The 17,464-nt window shown below is 43.9% G+C and overlaps 1 protein-coding gene across 8 annotated transcripts in view; it reads right to left on the reverse strand.

Moving 5' to 3' along the window:
- BMAL1 (basic helix-loop-helix ARNT like 1) overlaps positions 1-17,464 on the reverse strand; it is a 105,573-nt gene that overhangs the window by 60,391 nt on the left and 27,718 nt on the right. For 6 of the 8 annotated variants that reach the window (XM_056115851.1, XM_056115850.1, XM_056115849.1 and 3 more), the window contains exon 2: positions 14,203-14,276. The exons of the other annotated variants lie outside the window; for them this stretch is intronic. The gene's annotated coding sequence lies outside the window, so the exon portion shown is untranslated. The remainder of the gene's footprint in view (positions 1-14,202; positions 14,277-17,464) is intronic. 8 annotated transcript variants of the gene reach the window in all.

The following is a 17,464-nucleotide window of genomic DNA, read 5'->3' on the forward strand; positions in this document are numbered from 1 at the left end:
TGGGCTCACATTGACAAGCTACGCTGAACATCTGAAAAGCATCTTTCAGATTTTTAACTCATGCATTCTTCAAAATGCTCCTGTGAGAATATGTCCATTCCTATTTTGCAGAGGGTACACTGATATTTAGACCGGTGAGGTCAGCAGACAGAGGATCACACTGCTAAAAATGAGGAGGCTAGCTATGTCACCCTGTTAGATATTTTGGACACCCTGGAGTGTGCAGTCACGATTTCGGCCATGCGACATCTCAAACTCTCTAACACTTATAAACCAGGAGTAGCACTAGAGATTGGATGGGATGTAATGTAGAAGGCAAGCAACCTCAATTAACAAAATGTAAACACAGAAGGCTTAACCTGTAAGAACATCTTAGTAATGTCTTATACAAGGGCTTAAGGGCTCCATGGTGAGACATGAGAATAATCTTCACTAACTTTCTTCTAAGGAAACATTTTTTGATCATCCTTTCAGTAAATTACTTCTAATAGGCAATGTAAAATAAAATTGTTGAGAGCCTGCTATGGGGGTCAAGTTCAAAGGTAGCTGGGAAAATTGGAAATAATGGTGGTGAGAAAGTATAATGGTGTGGGATTGGCGCTGGAATATTGAATGTGATTAATGACTTAATAAAGTTATTAAAAATAAAGTGATAAGGTGAGCAAGCAATTGGGGTTCAGTGACAGAGCATGGATTTTACTGCAACTGATAATAATAAAAAATTTTAATTAAAAAATAAAAAATAAGTAAAAAATAAAAAGGAGGAGGCCAGGATGTGAAGCCAGGTTTCTCCAGTCATCCTGACCCCTGTCTTCACTGGACCTGTCCAGCTCATGTGGATCTAATGAAGTTGAGGGCATTTTGAAATGAGGCTCTGATCTACCTCAAGGCTTATAAAGTGGGGTCAGCACTTTATAAGGAACCTTGGCTAATACTGGTTACTAAAAGCCAGATACCAAGGCCTTCAGAGAAGACTGCACTCAAATTTCACATGCACTCAGCAGGAGGTGGAGCTACATTCCGGATGGGCAGTTCTCAGCCACACAGGATCAGAGAAGGATCCTGGAAAAGACCATTTCCAAATGCCAAGAACACTGACATAAGTATTAGCACTCCTAGGAGAAAGCTATGGCCCAAGTGCCCACAGGAAGTCTGGAAATAAGACTTCCCTTTCCTTTCTCCACTCACAGCTTGGAAAAGAAAACTTCCATGAGACACTCAGCCTGCACTACATGGAGCCCCCAGACCTGTGCCCCAGGTGCTGTCGCTAGCCCACTGTGGGACCCTCAGTCCATCAGTGTCCCCACTCTACACGGCAGGGAAGGGAGAGGCAGAGGGACACTGTGAGCAAAAAAACATGCGAGGAACCATTCAAAGTGCAGGACTCTCAGGTCAAAGGGGTGCTGGGAATCCTTGTCCCCCACTCTTCACTCTCTGAAGTCCAGCTCCCTGAAGTCCATTCCAATGCTGACCCAGCCTCCGGCCTAGGGGCGGGCAAGCAGAAAGGGGTTGCTGGGGAGGGAGGGAGGCTGTGCTTCGGCTGTTACCCATCCAAAGAGTACCTGGTACAACTGAAGCCCTACTCAACCACTGGTTATAGTATGTGAGGAACACTATTGGTCACTTTTTATGATAATAACTCATCCAAATCAATATATGAAAATCATCTCACTAAACCTCACTAAGACTTAGGTATTTCTAATGCTTTTCTAAGGCAAATGTATTATTTTGACTGCATGTCTATGAGCTTTTAAAATTTACTTCTCTTATATATATTTAAGTAAAAACTAGATTATTGCAACCATAATCGTGTACTCTTGGGAGAAGTGTGAACTGGTATAGACTTTCTTGGAGTATAATTTAATAATGTTCAGATTCTAAATAAGTACTTAAGATTAAAAAAAAGTACACAGAGAGCTTCTAGGTGTGATTCTTTTCCACAAAAAAAAATTAAAATCTTGTAAAAGTTTACAAATATGTGCAACTTCCATAGCAGCAATGGGTATAATGACAAAAAGTCAGATACGACTTTATTGTCTGCCACTACAGGAAAAACCAAACTGAAAAGACATTCGTGGGGCTGGGTTAGAGCACATGCCCAGAAGGTGCCCAACCCAGGTTCAATTTGTAGCACCATGTGGTCCACTGAGGATCTCTGGGTGTAGCCCTGGAGGCCCTGGGCATCACTGGGTGTGACCCTGAAGGCCCCTAAGCTCTGCTGCATGTCCCAGTTATCCTGGCATTGCAGGACCTCAGCAGCATTGCCATCAACCCCAGTCTCCGCACTGAACCAGGCCAGACCAGCCAAAAATGCCTGCTGAGGCTCCTGAGTCTCCTCAGCATTGCTTAGACACCCACCCCTATTCCCACATACATACATGAAAGTATCCATCCTGGGGCTAGAGAGATAATACACTGGGTAAGGCACCTGCCCTGCACATGACTAATGTGATTCCATCCCTGATACCACATATGGTCCCCCAAGCACTACCAGGAGTAACCCCTGGACACTGACTAAGGAGTCAGCCCTGAGTACTGCTGGTATGTCCCAAAAGTCCACCCCCCAAAATATAAAGTATCCATACTACTGAATACAACTGTCAAATATATAAGGTATTTTATCTGTGCTATCAGAGCGATAGCACAGCGGTAGGGCGTTCGCCTTACAAGCGGCCAACATGGCCGACCCGAGTTCGATTCCTCCACCCCTCTCGGAGAGCCCGGCAAGCTACCGAGAGTATTCGATATGCCAGACACAGTAACAACAAAGTCTCCAATGGAGACGTTACTGGGCCCGCTCGAGCAAATCGACGATCAACGGGAGGGCCTTTACCTTTACCTTTATTTTATCTGTACATACTGATTAGGGAAGATAACCATAATAAGTGCTAGGCAGTGCTAAACAAAAGTGTAAATATATATGTCGGGGTAAAGGCAAAGGGATAGGGGTGAGGATTCAGGGAGACAGAACAAATGGGTACAGTTCAAGTCTTTAACCAATAATGTTCAAAGATACCAACTGGTTATGGGGGCAAGGGCGGGGATCTAAGAGGCTTTCAATTTTACAATTTTTTTATTTTATGACTTTATTAAGTCGTCAGTTTATTTACAGACATTCAATATTCCAACACCAATCTAAAAGGCTTTCTTTATATTACTGCACTTTGGTGATTTCTGAATTTACGACCATTATAAAGCTTTTATGGTAAAAAAAGTAAAAACCATATTTTTAAAACTCATAGAATACTAGTTGTGAAAGTTTCAATACACACAAGGACTCCCCTATATTTACCATGCAGGACCCAGTGCCTGGCTGACATTCCGGCAGGAGGCCAGTCACAACCCCAGGCCCACTGGCTAACAGGGCTCCCTGAGGAGGAGGCTGCCAAGGGCCTGACCTCCAGTGCTGATAATCTCAAACTCCTCCTCACCCATTTCTACAGAGCATCTGCCAATCTGCAGCCATTCCAGTGACTGGACTAATAAAAAAGCCTATGTGTCTTTAATTATTCAACTTTATTATATCATAAATTATTAAATTAAAACCTCTTCACATGTGTGAACCTCCCTTTGAGGCAATTAAAATTTATGTCCCCCATTTTTCTGTTGACTTATTAGCCCTGATAAAAAATTCTTAGAAATCATTAATGGGCAAACCCTGCACAAAGGAGAGGTGATTCTACTACCCCCCAAAGAACACTAGAATATGAGAGTCATGCATTAGGTGATATACACATTCTATCACACTAAATATAATGACCCAAGAGTTATCAGAAAAATGCTAGCTTAGAGATGAGAAATGATCTTCCTACCTTGGGTCAAAGTTGCTGATGAAAATAACTGTCACCTCATCCCAGAGGAGGGTGGGTTGAGAGCCCTCCCTGCCTCAAGGGACCCAATCCCAGCAGTTGAAAACCTCCACAACCCAACTGCCACCATGCTCAAGGCTGCTCCCCACAGCTCAAGCTGAGCCTCACGCACAAGTGAATGTATTCCTGGACTGCATGGCCGTATTTGCACATCATATGACACTCCCTACCCATTCTCCAAGAGTACCATACCACATTTGATGGGGTTCAAATAGTAAGCAACCAATCATAGAGAGAAATATATATACGTCTTGCCTTTTCAGTTTGATTATTCCTGTAGTGGCAGACACTGGAGTTTTATCTGACTTTTTGTCATTACAGCCATTGCTGCTATGGAAGTTGTTGCAAATATTTGTAAACTTTCACAAGAAAAAAAAATATGTGTGTATATATGCTGTGTGTCAGACACTAGCCACGCCAGACACAAGACCTTTATTGCTGGGCCTTCCAAGTTTCACGGAGGGATGGAAGTCCAGATTTCTAGACAATAGTTACCAAAACTTAAATGCTGGCCATGTCATTTAAAAGGTTTAAAACTTGGAACCAGAGTGACAGTACAGCAGGCAAGATGCCAGCACTGCATGCTGCTGAGCTGGGTTTAACCCCTGGCATTCCATATGGTCCCCCAAGCCCCAGAGCAAAGAGGAGTAATTCCTGAGCACAGAGCCTGGAGTAAGCCCTGAGCACTGCAGGACAGGACCCCAAACCAAAAAACAATAAAACTTTCTGGGGGTTACCCACATTTCAATCCGAGATATGATTTCTTTTTTTCATTTTATGGGAACTTTTGGCTCTCTCCCTTCTGGAAAAACCTACATGTTTTCTCTCCCCAACCCACCCCCAGCTCCTATTTCCCTAAATAAAACTATTTTACTTAAAAAAATTAAAATAAATAAAAGAACACTGTGAGAACTGAACAAAACCTCTCCACAGGCCAGATGCAGCAGTGAGTTGTGGATTTTCAAGCTCTCCCTGAAATCACTACGTTTCTTTAGCCTGGTGAATTTTGTTCAATTTTATTTTCAGAAGGTACAAGAGTCAAGCACTTCATGTTAAGAAATACTGAGAAAGAACAGTAGTCGTCTATATCAAATTTATTAAATTTATTTAGCTGTTCTAAGCACAAAACTTCTTCAGAATTTCTCAGGTCCAGAAAAAAAATCATAATTTGCTGTTGATGACCCTACAAGAATGTGCTAGTATGTTTTACTTGCTCATTATTTAAAAAGTAAAGTAATAACTACAACCACCAAAAATGCTCCTCGAGGAGCCGGGTGCTGTTAGGCACTAGGCATCCAGGATCATTAATATGGGTCACAACATCTCTGGGCAAGATTCCAATAATCTCCTTTCTGAGAAATCACTCTTCAAAACAAAACCCAAAACAACATAGAACCTAGAATCAACATAAAAATGGTGCTCAGTCAATTTTGCCAATACCAAAACAACAGATGTTTGTACTAGTATCTGCACATGATTTGTAATTCACGTGTTTTTTTTTCCTTTCCTTTTTTTGGGGGTGTGGTGGTGTTTGGATCACACCAGGGGATAATCATGGGTTTCTCCTGTCTCTGTACTTAGGAATCACTCCTGGAGGTGCTCAGGAGAGTATGGGATGCTGGGGATCAAACCAGGGTCAGCTGCAAGTAAGGTAAGCACCCTACCCACTGTACTATCTTCTCAGTCCCTGTCGTGCTTTTCTTTTATACTGTCTCATTCCTCAGCCTTAAATGCACATTTTAGACTTTGTATCTCATCCAAAGTCTATACACAGTTATCAACAATGCTACTTTTAAAAAAATAATGATACCAGATGGTTGGCATTTTCTATATGACAGTGCTAAGCATGTTTCCTTTCACCTTCATAGGACACTCATAAAGGTTATTACTATTATCATCATCCTATTTTTAATGGCAATAACAATTTTTTTATAAGAGCCACACCCAGCAGAGCTGGGGGCGGGGGCTGGGTCACTTCCAGCAATACCCAATCCAGCAATGGGAGAGGTAGTGTGAATACTGAACTCAGGAGAGGAAACAAACTCTGAGTTGTTTGGGTGGTTTGTCTCCAGCGGCACCAGTAGAACGTGCAGAGCTCTTACTCTAAAACATGTCTGCACCCAAAGCCTGAGACCAGGATACTCAGTTCCCTAAGATGGCATCTTGGAGGCCATGGTGCTTAAACCTAGTTTCAGCTGCCTGCAAAATGACCTAGGGTGTGGCTAACCACCTCCTCCCCCTGCTCCTCCCTCCATGCCCACTTTCCCCACTTGGTCAGCAGTCATTTTTCAGTTTTTATTTTCCCCATTCAAAAGCAGTATGAGTCACTTGGAGCTCAGCCATCCTGGCCCCGAGGAGCCCTGGAGAGCCTGGTGAGGTGCCCCTGGAGGATGGGGCTTCCAGGCTGCCAACCTAAGCAAAGCGGGTCGAGCCTGACCCAACCTGCACATCTGTCTGATGGGTCTGGGAAGAGGTTCCTGATCATCACAACCAACCCTGTGAAATGCCTGCTGGGGTGCCAACAGGAAGTGGGAGGGTGGAGGAAGGAGAGGTGCCCATTGGCTTGGGAGAGGAGAAGGTATTTATTTTGGCAATATCAATGAAATATCTATTACCTAAACCCCTATATTACACCGCCGAAAGTCTTTAATGTGCTAGAGGGTAAATGAGGCAAGTAAAAAATCAAGCAAGAAACTCACTCACATTTACATACCACCCCCCCAACACACACACACACACACACACACACACACACACACACACCAGTACAGTAGTATAGCACTACTGTTCCTAAGGCGTTAACTTCTTCCTTCCCTTCTGCCAACTCCAGAGCCCAGGGGCTAGGCAGGTTCAAGGGAACAGAGGGAGGTGCTGACTATCTCCTGCAGAGAGTGGGGTGAGGGGCAGGTAGGGGGAACATTTTCTTACAAAGGGAAGAGGGGGGTGGAGGGAGTGGAATATAAGGAGGGTAACAAGGACCATGGGAACGGGCAAAAGAACAGACATACTCAAGCATTTTGTATAGAAACAGGAGACAAAGGTGAAGTTCAAGATATGCTGGGGGTGGGGCTGGAGAAATAGCACAGCAGGTAGGGGAGTTTGCCTTGCACACAGCCTACCCGGGTTCAATTTCCAGCATCCCATATGGTCCCCCGAGCACTGCCAGGAGTAATTCCTGAGTGCAGAGCCAGGGGTAACCTCCATGCAATGCCGGTGTGACCAAAAAGCAAAAAAAAAAAAAATGCTGGGGGCTGAGATGTAGGGGGCCAGGGAAAACCCTTTTTAAAAAAATTATTTATTTAAAATTTTTTAATGAAGCACCATGAAGTACAGTGACAGACTTACAAACTTTCAGGCTTATGTTTCAGTCATTATCGCCCTTTTTATGTACCTAGCCTAAATTCCAAGGATGTGACACAAAAGACCAGGAGAAATGGCAGATGAGTGGCCTTCTGAGTGGTCAGGAGGAATAGCATGAGTTTGTACTAAGCTACTTAGGTCAGATTCTTCCATGCTAGGGTCTGGAATGGATGTATTAATCGAACACACACAGCAGAATGCAAGCCGGCCTCTGTGGAGAGGCTGTGAAAGAGGTTTCTTATGAGGGAAGCTTCCCCACAAGAGACAGGTCCAGTGAGATCTCAAAGGGGAACCCGGAGAGTACATTCCGGGCTGAGGGAGCGGCTCATGGAAAGTCCCTGAAAGGAAAGCGAACATCACAAGCTTTTCCAGGCCAGGCAAGCAGTGCCAAGTGCCAGCTGGAGCACCCTGGTCAGCAGGTCACCTGCGGGCTACCTCTTCAAGTGATCCCTCCCAGATCACTGGGAGCCTCCAAATAAAATAAACCCGCTTCTTAGCATGACTTTCTAGGTCCGTGGCAGAAGCAGGACATGAAGAAGACGCAGCAAGTGCACTGTGAAGGCCATGTATGAAAGCATGAGAACGGACTGTGGCTTGGAGATGCTGTGCTAACTTCCCTGGGGAATAGGGATGCCCACCTGGCCTCCCAAGGACCAGGGTCTCTTCCTGTCTGCTCCTTCTCAGTATCTGGACTTTATAAAGTTTCCAATGAAGACAGAGATGGCCTGAGGCTTGGCACCTCCACAAATTAGATCTCTGCACCTGCAGGCTAGAAAAAGAAAAAGTCTCTGCTGGACTACAGGTGAGGGTGGAGGTTGGGGGGAAGGGGTTAGCGAAAATCATCTTGGCTAATTTAGGAAATCTGGAATGTGTCCAGGACGAAACTGGGTGGACCTCATTCCTGAGTAGTCCTTGATTTTATTTTTCATTTTTGAATTGCCATTACTATTCCATCAAGAGTTTTGTGGGGGTTTTTTGTTTGTTTGTCTTTAATTCAAGGAAAAAGACAAAGAAGTTATATGGCTGGGGCCTTGGTGTTCTGGGAAATCCAACAGGCAGCCGTGGAGTGAGCTGCCCAGAATAAACCATCCTGCACTCAACGCTGAGGACTCAAAGAAATTCCAGGGCCACTGGCCTCCAATTCCCAATACATTCATCACATCAGAAATCTGTTGTTCGACTGCACAGACTTTGCTCTCCTCCTTCAACAGTTTCTGAGCCAGATGCACTTTGCTGGCATCACGAGCCAAGAGGTTCTGTGTGCACAAGTGCAAGCATGTGCGCTATGAGTGGTGTGTCTATATGTGTGTACGTGTATACAGGGATGGCTGGTATGTGTATATAGGTACACATGAACTGAGAGTTGTGGGTATGGTCTTTAACCTTACAGACCTCGGTTTCTTAAGCATAACTGAGAGCAATTTAACAGTTATGTTGATAAATACTTTGTGGGAGAAAGAAATGCAGTGTGTTCTAGAAGCCAAGAAGAAGGTCATATCCAGAATACAGTAAAGTACAGAGTCAGGAAGGAAGGTGTCGAAAAAAAAAAACAAATAAAAACCAGAACTGAGTCACAAAGATGGGGAGCAGGGAATAGGTCATTCCCAGGAGAAGGCCCCGAACTAGCAAAGGCACCAGGATTACCAACTGCTGAGTGGCTGGGCCTGGGTCAGTAGAATTGGGGGAAATTAGAATGAAGAAGTGGTAAGAGGCCAGACGGTGAACAGACTTGCTGAAAAGGTCCAGACTTTATTCTGTAAGAAGTGAGGAGTCCTGAGGAGTTGGCAACAGAAGGGAGCCCTGAGTTATAAAGAAAACTCATGCTGCTAGGAGAATGGAGTGATGAAGGACAAAGCTGGTCTGAGAAGATGGTAAAAGCAAATCTCAGTGATGAATCCTAAGTGAAAGACTGATGAGAGGAGGGCAGAATAAATGAGAAAAAGTGCTGAGGGTGTGGTTTCTCACCCCCACAGGGGATAGTCACAAGTGGCACTTGCAAAGGGTGCGGTCTGAGGTGCCCATGAGCAGCCACTAGGATTGAGGGCTATGAGAGCACTCTGGGATGGATCTAGGGTCTTCAGGACAGAAGTGAGTGGTGGATGAATTTACCAAGAGAGAGAACCTGAGGTGACAAGAAAGTGATCAAGTGAAACCTTAAGCTAAGGACCAAGAAAAGAAAACTAGCAACTCTGGCTACAGAAGTCGATTCTGAAAGGTTAGAAAAGAACCAGAACACAGCAGGAGGCGAGTAGAGTGCTCGGCACATGGGGCCTAGGCCAGGGGCCCCTAAAAGGAAGCAGCTAGCTGGGTGTCAGAAACCACGGCCAAGCAAAAGACTAAACGTAAAGTGTTGGCTGCTCTACCGATACCTGGAGAGTTGCCCCAAAGATCACTCTTGGGACTTTTCTCAACTTGCTCAATGTCTCACTTCTTTCTTGGTGGGCCTGTCTGATGACCCTAACTCAGCTACCAAGCCCGTCACCCATGTCCCTTCTTCACTGTGTCTTCTGGCTTCGGAGTGCGAGCAGATCTACCTGACCTCGCATACCTGTTCAGTCTGTCTCCCCTGCTGTAACATCTGCTTCAGGATGACAGAGGACTTGTCCTTTGTCACCTCTACAACCCCTGTGTCAATTGCTGTGCCTGGAAGCCAGAGGGCCACCTCTCATCCCAGGTTCCCTGGCTCATTAGGAGCAACAAATATTCAGTGAGCATATCATGCATATACAAGATCACGCAAGACCTCGATAGAGTGGGGAGACAAAATAGGTCCCTGTCTTTGGAGCCTTAAGTTGGAAATGAGCAGAGAGAAATATCAAGCATTTTAACAAGTCAATTACATACAATTTCCATAGCATCAGGACTGGAATCTTACTAGCATGCCTTTTAGTGATATTTCCTTTCTCAGTCCAAGGCTGCCACCTTCTCTGACTGAAGGAAAATTTTAGCTGGGATAACAGTTAAAAGATGCGTCTGAGTTTGGTCTTAGTCTCCTACAGAGATCCCACTCTTCTTCTACCCTTTGAATAGACTCCCAAGAAGTGGAAACACCCACTCTAGGCTCCAAATATTTAACCTGAAGAGCTCAATCTGTCTCCATTTCTTTTACATAAGTAGAAGGAGAAATTGCAGTTAAGTAGGAAAAAAACAGAGTGGCACAAACCAGAGGTCAGAGAGAGCTGGGTTCAAATCTCTATAATCTTGTGTAGGTTACTCAACCTCTTTATGATCTGATTTTCTTACTATTGAAAAGGGAACACCAAGCCCACATTACAGGACACTGCAAAGATAAAATGCAATGTTAAGGACTCAGCAGCATGCCTGGACCTCAGTGAGTGTTCAATATATGATGGTTCAAAACCAGTTACATCTGTTGCTTTTATTACTAGATTTTTAACTGCTGCAGTCACATAAACCAAGCCAGAAATGACTCAAAATTCTAACCAACGAATACGCATTCATAATACCCAGTGCACAAATTAATATCTAGCTGAATGACTTGAGGAATTATCTCAAATTTCCATCCTGGGGCAGACTACAGTAACAAGGCTAATTTCAATGTCTTGCTCTACCCTGCTTCTTCCTCCAACATAGGCAAATGCAGCTATTTCCCCAACAGATCACATCTTGTCTCGTGGCAAGAGTCCAAACATGGGCTGGATTCCATTGCACAAGTTGTGGCAGAGTTATGTACGCCACACCTCAAAGGAGGCAAAATGAACACAATCTCAGGCCCAAGGTATACACAAACTCCTAAACATAGTTTGGTTCCAGAGAAGGAAGTAAGAACTGGTTACAGCATGCTTTCCCCTACCTCAAAGCCAAAGGAAAGGTTATTTTGACAGGCAGATACTGAACTCTATCCCTTCCACCTTAACTCATTAGTGTCTCTGATTCTTTAGCCTTCAGTTATGTCCATGCCTGTGAAATTTGGCTGTCCCCCACCCTTAACACTGCCACCTCCTTTTGTGCCATCACTTCCATAGGCTTCCTACAGGTCCTTTCTCCTCAGTTCCTTGCTATCTCAGTCTTCAGTTCTCTTCCACCCTGCTCCTAGGGCTCAAGTCCTCTGCTCAAGGGAGGTAGGGAGGCTTTTTTTTTTTTTTTTTTGGATTTTGTAGTCATTCCCAACAGTACTTAGGGATTACTCGGGGATCAGTGCTCAAGGATCATTCCTAGTGGTGTTTGAGTGACCATACGCAGTGCAGGAGATTGAACCAGGGCCAGCCACAGGCAAGGGCAGTGCCCTACCCACTGTTATCTCTCAAGCCCTGTGGGACCTTCTTTCATCCGAAGTCTTCCTTCCCACATTTCCAGAATTATCCCTCCCAGACTGGGTGTCAGCCCTGCAATTCCAGGGATGATGAACCATGATCATCTCCTAGTCAACGTTTTCAAAGCTAGCTGTGTCCATCACCATTCTCTAACCCAATATCCACATTTCCCTTGTGGTACCACTGTAAATCATCAAGTTTAAAATTTCATCTTTTTTTTTTTTTTTTACCGAAAATCTGGTATACCTTTCTTTTCTTTTTCTCTTTTTTTATTTTATTTTTTTTCCTTAAATTTTTATTAGTGAAACACTGTGAGGTACAGTTGTAGACTTACAAATTTTTGTGCTTGGGTTTCAGTTACACAATGATCGAATACCCATTCCTCCACCAGTGCCCATTCTCCACTACCACCAGTCCCAGTATCCCTCCCACCCCCCTTCCACCCATACCACCCTACCACTGTGGCAGGCCATTCCCTTTTGTTATCTCTCTCCTTTTGATTGCTGTGGTTTTCAAAAGAGACACTGAGTGGCAATCTTGTTCGGACTATAGTCTGCTCTCATCACGCATTTCCCATCCTGAGAGGAACCTCCCAACACCCTTTATTTGGTGCTCCCTTCTCTATCTGAGCTGCCTTTTAATTTCATCATTTTGGACCCAGAAAACTCTGTGTATAGAACATTTGCTTTCCAATTGTCAGGTCATGAGCTCAAACAAACCCCCAGCATTTTACATGCACTGAGTAGGATCCTGGCAGCTCTGTAGGTTGTAGACAATGCAAGCCTTTTCCAGCTGTACCACAGCCAGGTGTGTGCATAAGCACCACAAAACAAGGTGTAGCCCCCAGAGCATTGCAACTAAAAACATGCAAGCAACAAGGCTGGGAGGGCAACCTCTGGTGGGCATGTGTATGAGTGTGAGGTAACCCCTGGTGCTCACCACCCAGAACTTGAGCCTCACATGTGCAAACTCACTCATGCAAGCTCCACAACCAAAGGATTGCAAACGGCAGTGGGCACTGAGCTCAACAGTGATTGCACTGTGGCAAAGACCACAATCAGGCATGAGTGCGACCTCTGGTTGTCCAAGTAACATCAATAACCATAAGAAGGGGGAGCGAACAAAAAAAAATTTTATCTTCTTTTCCTGTCTTTATAATCTAATGATTCTGCAAATTCTATGGAACCCCTTTGCAGTAGCCCTTTTACTGGTTCTTTGATCTAACCATCACTGATCATCTGACCTGATGACTAGACTTCTGCTGGAGTCTTCGAACAGATCCTAGATCTCTTGTCTAGTCCCAGAAGAATGATCTTAAAATATCCATTTTTCCACTGCCCTTTGCTCAATGAAGGTAGCTTCAATGGATTTCTAGTGCCTTCCTGATAAAAACCCAAGTGCCTTAGTTCAGTATTCAGTTTAGAAAAGGAATGGGAAAACTATAATCTCTGGGTCAAATACAGCCCACCACATGTTTCTGTAAATAAAGTTTTATTGGAACACAGCTGAGTTCACTCATTTATGATATATGTATGTCACACACACACACACACACATAAAATCTTTGACTGCTTCTGTGCTATAGAATCGAGTGGCATCAACTAATTGTGATGAAAACCACATGATCAATAAAGTAAAAAAATATTCACCCTTAGGATAGAACTAAATGATTTTATGCTGAATGAAGTCAGAAGGAAAGGAAAAGAATGATATCTCACATATGTGGTACTTAAAGATACACAGCAAGGTAGCAATAAAGATCCAAAGGCAACAAAATGGTTAACAGCCCCACACAAATGTGGTCGAGGTAAGGGCTGGGAGGAAGGGGTCTTGGAGTCTTTGGGGAGGGAGGGAAAAGGGGTGATGGGTATTGTGCTGAAATTATGTGCATGACCAGTCATTATTAATACCACTGGAAACCACAGAATCTAAATTTTAAAATTTACAAAGAAATTCACCATTCAATCCTTTATATGGTGAAAGCTGTCTGACAATCCGTTGCACAGTCAAAGTTGTCTGACCTCGGTCCAGAATAATCAGATACTGGCAAACCCCACTTTCTTGCCCATGACTCCTTTGGATGATGCTTTTGAAACTGAGTCTGTTGCTGAGCCTCCTTTCTTTAATATCTTACACCATATATCTTCTCAAGCCCCCAAAGTTTATTTCACTCTTCCCTTCAACACACATTGTTCAAAACATAGCCAAAGCTCCACCTCCTCATGAAGCTGTATGTACCCATCCTTCACAGTCCTAAATGTTCCACTTCTGGTCTCCTTCTCTGCATGTACCAACAAAATCTACAGTAGACTTCCTGCCTATACCAGAGGTTCCCAAATTATTTGGTCCACCACCACCGGCACCACCACTCACCATCCCTCCTGCCCCCCAATTTAGAAACAAACAAAAAGCTACAGTGTTTCCCGAGTAACCTCTCTTCTTTAGGTGAACAAACAGAAATCATCCTCCAATTGCACTAGAGGGTTCCCACAACTTGGATCTTTTTAGTGGCCCCATCCCAACTCCTACCAGCCAGTATCAACCCACTACGGAAATCATTAGCCTATATTATATAGGTTATACTATAGGTCCAGGAGACCTCCGCACTACAGTGCTGATTATAACTACCTTGGCTTCATTCCAAATACTAATTCTTGTTAGCAGAGCATAATTTCCTAAGAATTTCTTATTAAACTTACCAACAAGGGCCTCGGATTCCACATTTGAAAGATTAAGCGTTGGGGTCAAAAGCATGCACTTTAGCCAGCACCACCTACAAGTCAATGAAATAAGAGAACTTAGCTTTAAAAGAAAAAAATTCACTTTTTTTAAAATTGTTTGGGGAAGGACTGGGGAAAGAAGGCTACACCTGGCAGTGCTCAGGGATCCCTCCTGATAAGGTGCTCACTCCTGGTAAGGTGCGCAAGGAACCATATGTGGTGCTGGGGATCAAACACCCAGGTTGGCCACATGCAAGGTAAGCACCCTACCGGCTGTCCTCTCTCCAGCCCCAATTTCTTTACATTTGTGATTCCCAATAAGTGTTGACATCCTCCAAGGATGTTTATCTCTACTTTTATACTTAGAAAATCTTGCTTAAACTTCTGATCCATTCAAGTCTTATCCTGAAATCTCCCAGTTGTACAAGGCTTGCTGGGAACCACTTCCACTCAGTTTCCAAGGAACTTTAGTAATATGTTAATGATAACAAACAGTAGAATGTAACATAATTTCTTATTTAGGAACAGGGGTTTCTAGACTATGCTTTCCAAAAGAAGAAACCTGTTAAATGAGTCCCCTTTCTTGCCCCTACAGAGCCTAGAATACCAAGGGTACTTAGATATTCCTCAATAAATTTGAATAAAATGGGAATAACCTTCCAAATTAATTAATGCATGCCTGGCAATCTAAAGTTCGGCGAGGTCACAATTTTCACCATAGAAATACCTGCTGTGATCCCACTGCTTTTAATAGGCAATGGTTTAACAGGAAGGATTAATGAGATTAATGGTCCTAAAGCATACCTCTAAATGACACTCCCTTGGCAGAAGCCTTTTGAAGGCTTCCAGAATCTAAGAAAGCAAGCCCAACATTGGCCTGGCTATGCAGTTTCAGTGTCTATGGTTCCCCCAAGTGGCCCCCACCCTGCAGACAAACAGCACTGAGGATCTGTCCTTCCCCTTAGCCTTCTCTCAGCTGGATAGCTGCCTTCTTTTTCTTTACCTATCTTCTACTAAAATGCTATCCATCTCAGGGTGAGGGCACTAGCTCAAAGGGCTGAAGCTCATGCCTGACATGCACAAATTGGATACCAGGAATGGCCAGGGCCTCCCGAGCTCCACTGCATGCGGAGCTTCACGAGCCTCCTACCAAGTCTCCATACCTCTTGCTATTTATACATTTCCAACCACAACCCCATGCACTGTCTGGAAAATTTTAATAAAACCTAAATAAATTTTAATAAAAAGGAGTCAATGTTGTAGCAGGCTCGACACCCAGGTTCTTTTTCTCAGGCAGTCAAAACTGAAAATAAGGAACCTAGAGCAAATGACCAAATTCAGTAGCAGTCTTTATTTAGGAAAAGGGAAAGGAATGCAGGGAAGCTCCCAGATTATGGGAAGGGTGTCCTAAAGAGGATTCCCAGCACAGCAGGGGGGGGGGCTCCCCCTTACTTGATAGCCCACATAAATCAATAAATGCCATCAATTTCAAGCATCAGGTCCCAGGCTGAAGTTTATGCAAGATTTTTTTCCTCACTCCAATTTTTTCCATTGTGGTAAAACAAGTATCACACAAAACTTCAATTTTTCCCAGGTTTAAATGTAAGATTCCTATTGTGTAACCATCATCATCATCTACCTTCAGAACCCTTTTCATTTACGAAACTGCAAGTCTATCCCCATTAGACAATATTCCATTGCCTACTTTCTCCTTGCCTGGACATTCAAGCTTTTGTGGCATGGATGAATGAATTGAAGACATGAATAAACGCAGTCAGAAGTACTGTTTGTCCCTTTCAGATTCTCATAGTACTGACTGCACATCTTTCTCAGATTTATTTCAATATAAAATGATTTTTTTTGGGGGGGGAGACACAACTACATTCTCATTTAGGATGGACACTAGATCTTATTTAAAATGTTAAGTTCGGGTTCAAACACACGCATTTATGGCAGCTGGATTTACAGTGTATAAGGAGCTTGCCTTGCATGAGGCAGACCTTGGTTCAATCCTGGGCACTGCATATGGTCTCTCAAGCATTACCAAAAGTAACCCCAGAAATAAGAGTCTGGAGTAGACCCCAAGCACTGCTAGGTGTGGCCAATTAAAATCAAAAACACAAAAAACTCCACTCCCTTCCCTCCAACATATGCAACTGGCCTCTACTCCATGTTGCCAGATCTAGTAGGCAAGTCCTACTCCTCATCTTACATCTTTTTTTTTTTTTTGCCACACCTGGTGTTGCTCAGGGCTTACTCCTGGCTCTGCACTCAGGGATCACTCCTGCTGGGCTCAGGGGACCATATGGGATGCTAAGGATCAAACCTAAGGATCAAGTGCAATTGCCCTCCCTGCTGTACTATGGCTCCAGGCTCTCATTCTACATCTTTTACAAGAGGGAATCACCCCCTCATCAGCTCTCTTCACTTGACTTTTGGCATAGCCCTCTTGGTTTTCCAACCACATCATGTTCTTTTTCTTTGTCAGTTCTTTATCTGCCAGCCTCTTACTGCGAGAGTGTCCCAGAGCTCTACATTTAGTCTTATCTCTTCTTTCTATATCTTCAACTCCTGCTGTAATCTTACTTAGCATCAGGGATTCAATTATCACCCACATGTTGATGATGCCCATAATTCTCTCCCAGCCAGGACCTCGTCTCAGAACTCCTGAAAAGCATATTCTGCTGCTTGCTTCATGTAAGATGTCAAACAGATGGGAGTTCTACATAAGACACATTAGATATCTCAAACTTAGCTGTCCAACATAGATGCCAGGCCTTCTCACAGAATCCTATTCTTTACAGTTTAAGACAGTCTTAGACAGCCTATCTTATACAGGCCAAAAGGGTAAAATCGCTCTCATCTTCTCCCTTTTTGCCCCAATTCCTTTTCTTTTTCTCTTTTTTCCTTTTTTGGCTTTGGGATCATGCCAGTGTTGCTCAAGGCCTACTCTGGTTCCGTGTTTGGGGGTTACTTTCAGCAGTGCTGGGAACTGAACCAGGCATTGCCCATGTAAAGCATGTGTCAATCCACTGAGCTCTCTCTCCGGCTCCTCTTCCTTTCTCTGTCACTTATGAGGGTATCCCTTACCAATACTGGTTTTTACATGGAACATAGGTCACCCATCCAGGGCTAGCATCCTAGATTGTTGCACCAGCCTCATAACGGGAATACCTGCTTCTACCCTTGTCATTACTGCTACATCTAGCCATAGTCTACTCTCAAGATAAGAGCAAAACTT

This window comes from Sorex fumeus, unplaced genomic scaffold (assembly GCF_029834395.1).
Source record: "Sorex fumeus unplaced genomic scaffold, SorFum_2.1 ptg000030l, whole genome shotgun sequence".
NCBI classification, from domain to species: Eukaryota; Metazoa; Chordata; class Mammalia; order Eulipotyphla; family Soricidae; genus Sorex; species Sorex fumeus.